Source organism: Pyrus communis, chromosome 4, assembly GCF_963583255.1.
Source record: "Pyrus communis chromosome 4, drPyrComm1.1, whole genome shotgun sequence".
Classification (NCBI taxonomy): Eukaryota; Viridiplantae; Streptophyta; class Magnoliopsida; order Rosales; family Rosaceae; genus Pyrus; species Pyrus communis.
The window spans coordinates 1,665,776-1,669,717 of record NC_084806.1 but is presented as its reverse complement, the minus strand read 5'-3'; the positions used below and the strand labels follow the sequence as shown (position 1 = coordinate 1,669,717).

At 32.3% G+C, this 3,942-nt stretch overlaps 1 long non-coding RNA gene across 2 annotated transcripts; it reads left to right on the top strand.

Moving 5' to 3' along the window:
• The first annotated feature begins 1,411 nt into the window (after positions 1 to 1,411).
• On the top strand, positions 1,412 to 3,118 carry LOC137732245 (uncharacterized). Of its 2 annotated transcripts, none has more exons than XR_011068321.1 (2): positions 1,412 to 1,546; positions 1,675 to 3,118. It is a non-coding gene; the product is annotated as an uncharacterized lncRNA (long non-coding RNA). The 2 variants fall into 2 exon arrangements; XR_011068320.1 differs by having other exon boundaries at positions 1,643 to 3,118.
• Positions 3,119 to 3,942: the final 824 nt, after the last annotated feature.

Here is a 3,942-nt window from a genome sequence, read left to right as displayed (position 1 = left end):
TCCACATGGGATAATTAACTTTATTCAATGATGCATGCATCCTACAATATTTAAACAAAAATGCATTTCTAATAATATTAGGTTTATATTATGCAGCCTCCATCTTAGACAAATTAATTTGAGTGGTGTGATTTTCTTTCCACACGAGTTCGAACTCCTTTTTCATAATTTAAACGAGTTTACATCACTTGTATATTTAAAAAACTCTAGTGTATTTATTGTCCAAATATCATGAAATTTCAGCCAACCATCAAGGGTTACTTTTAAGAAATCTGTTAAAAGAGAACAAATTAAGGTGGATATATAATCATCTGAAGCAAAAAAGTAAAATGAAACAAATGAGTGGAAAGTGAGCTAGCTAATGAATTAAAGGTAATTTTAGAAAGACTGGTTATTTAAATCAAATTTTGTAAACTATATGAAGTGATTGTTGACGATTAATTATTATTTAAGTGTGATTAACGTGTTTATTTACTATTGCTGACACAACATATAATTTACCAATTGAGAAATACTTAGGAAACTCTTTCAAAGTAGGACTCTCTATGAACTCTCTATCACCTCATAATTTAACGTTAATTCTCGTGCCAATATTATCAAATATTGGGCAAAAAAATATGAAGTAAAAGAGAGTCTATAATGACTTTCACTTTTGCAAATTTACTTAACATTTCTCTTAAAATTTAGTCTGAAAAATTAATCAGCTTAGCATTACTTGTGAATTAATCATAAGATATAAAGTAGGTGGTCCACCACGTTACAAGTTTTACATGAATGTCGGACCATGTATGTTGTCCTAAATCCCGAATGTGACAGCTGATACAATTTACACCGTCCATTGATCCTATATCAATGAATCTTACCTATAATTATTATTTTTAACTATTTCTTATGAGAGGGAAACACAACAATTAAATATCGATTGGTCAATGATCTGTCACGTGTAAGGATTCAGCTGACATGAAGATCCGTATAGAATTCACACGCTCCACCAATAATTTGTAATTGAAAATGATAACCACAGAAAGGTTCCTTCTTATCTATTCCATCTATTCTATTAAGAGAAGAGGACTTGTCAACTTTTTACCTCATTTTCTTATAATTTTATCCTCACTTTTGAATACACAATGTTGACATGAGGAGGGCAAAATAGTAATTTTGTATCTTTTGAACTTTCCCTCCTTTTTTCTTATTTTGCCCTCACTTTTGATACACAATATTTACATAATAAGGGCAAAATAGTAATTTTATATCGACATTTACATAAGATAAAAAATATACATTTATTAAGAGAAATTGTCCCACAATCACTTTTTTCATACACGTAAGTGAAATCATGATGTTTTTTGGATAGTTTGAATGAACTAAAGCCGTTGCATTTGAGGAGAACGTGGGAGGAGATGAGCGGTTGTTCACACATATAGAGTGTGTGCTCATCTGCTAATCTCTATAAAATGAAGCTCAAACCAGCAGCTGTATTGCACCTCCCAGTTTGGTCTCTTGCTCAAAAGACCACGTTCTTCTCTCTCCCTTCTTCCGCTTTGACGTACGTATACGTTCTCCGTAGTTTTGCTAACTATTTAGTTTGATTTACGTACTTATTCCAAATCAAATATGTTTGTTGTGTTTTTTTTTTTTTCAGATGGGATGATGACTTGTGTGAGATTTTTGCAGAAAATAAAGAAATCTAGAACAAGTCAACAAATATTTATGATCGAGGATCGCTGATGTGTTGATGTGTTTTGATATGGGTGAGTGGATTCCATGCTATGCTTGTCAAGTGAGCAGTCCCGTTGCAAATAATCTTAGTTTCGTTGTCTGTTCGACCTGAAACCTAAGGTAAAGGTTAGGCATAGTACCCTTGAAAACCCTAATTAGAAAGTAATCATGTTTTTCTCTTTCTAAATTAATCAACTTGATTGATCATCTAAGAAGTTAAACAAGGCAGCTTATTAGTAGATAACTAGCTATTTATTTTGTGGCATCTTGGAGTATGACCTAGTTGATCGAGATCGACTGCAGTAACCTATAAATTTGTTGAGTTATGCATAAAACAGTCATTAAACTAGAAGGGAAAAAAAAAAGCAAAAACTCCCAAGCTAATCCAGTTTATGCATATGCATTTATCAGATTCATTTGGGAAGTGGTTTAGGTATCTTTTGGCTTTCCTTCTTTTCCTTTTGAAATATGAAGAAGAAAGAAATTGAAGGAAATAGTAATAGGCTGGCTATAAGTTGCTAAGTACCACTTTTGTGGTAATTTAACATCATAATTTTGATAATCGTTGGAATTTTACCCTAGTTTTTGCGGCTGCGGCCACCAATTTTCTATTTTCAGGTGTATGTCGGTTATACTAATTGAATTGGATTTGAAACTAATCTAGTTACCAAATTAGATTAAGTTACTTACACTAAAGTAGTATTTCCTTGATTTCTAACTGTAAAATGTAATTAGCATGAGCCGTATAAGCAAGTCCTTAATTAATTAGAAAAATAATGTGGTTTAGGGTTTACCTAGTCGTGACTAGCTAGCCTGCTACCATAGAATGTTCATAGGTCGAAGAGACAGCGAGCCTGATGTATAAGCAAGAGACTGTTCATTTGACAAGGGTTTGCATGGAATTCAACATCTTGATTCTTGACTTTATGTTTGCATATGAAGTTTATTAGGAAGCGGATCAACTTTCATCAGAAAGGTGATTAAGCCCAGGTAATTCACTTAGTCTCTCTTAGCCTCTAATCTAGTCAACTTTTCTTTCTTTCTTCAAATTAATATATTTGATATTCTTGACAAATTTCAACATGCGATTTGTGATGATGCATGGAGGCTCAACTCCCAGTGAAGGGACGATGGAGGATCATGATCAGTTGCTACGTAGTGGCTCGTTTGATACGAATGCCAAGATTTGGAGTGAACAGCAAAGGGTCAATGGTACACTACTATATAATTACATTGACATTATTTCCCAGCTTGCACCATATATTATTTGCATAACACGATAAATACTATGGAGTTTGTATCAGTATCTGTAAATGCCTCGGTGTAATTAGATGTGAAACAACTAAACATAAGTCATTCGATTTTGTCAATATTCTAATGTGAAATTCTTGTATTTTTATTTTGTTACCCGTATATAATATGAAATTCATAAACCTTTTTTATGCTAACCAAATTTATATGGTTTTGAAAATTAATCATAGTATTCATCAAAATTTATCATTATATGCACATATATAATTCATTTCCCTGTATATCATTCCGATACAAAGTAAGATTCTGAACTCTGGATTTCCATTTTAATACTTTAGTAGATAAGGTGTTGATTTTCTATCTATGCGTTCCGGGTTTGAAACTTCCTCGCTCTCCTAAATTAATGTAATAGTTTCGAACCTTCTTCATCCACTTAATAATCGTAATTAAAAAAAAAAAAAAAACTCTTGATCTCTAGTCTAATTTTATCCATCTCCCTACCCATACTCACCACTGGACTGGCCGCAGTTTTAGATTCATTTGTTTCTCAAATGATTTGATTCACTTTTTATAACAAATTAGTAGTATTTTTATCTGTTTTTTTTTTTTTTTTTTTTTGTTTTTTTGTTTTTTTTTTGTTTTTGTCGAAACACATGGATAAAAAAGGGACAATTGGTGGCAAATCACGGTTATCCACCATTTTCGGGAGTATTTGTCATCTGGTTTACCAATTAAATTATCTGATTTGAACTTTCTTTCTTTTTTGGGGGGTGAACAAAGTGAAGTGGGTTTAAACTTGGTTTCCAATCAATAAAGGTTTGTGGATGCCCCTTCATCCCCAAATATAAAAAAAAAACACAGTACTCTACTACTTCCAGCTGGTTGTTTTGCAGTAACCAATTTTCCTATTAAATTAAAGAGTCATGCTCTCTCAAATGAGAACTTGTGAAGATCAAATGCAAATTAGCCACA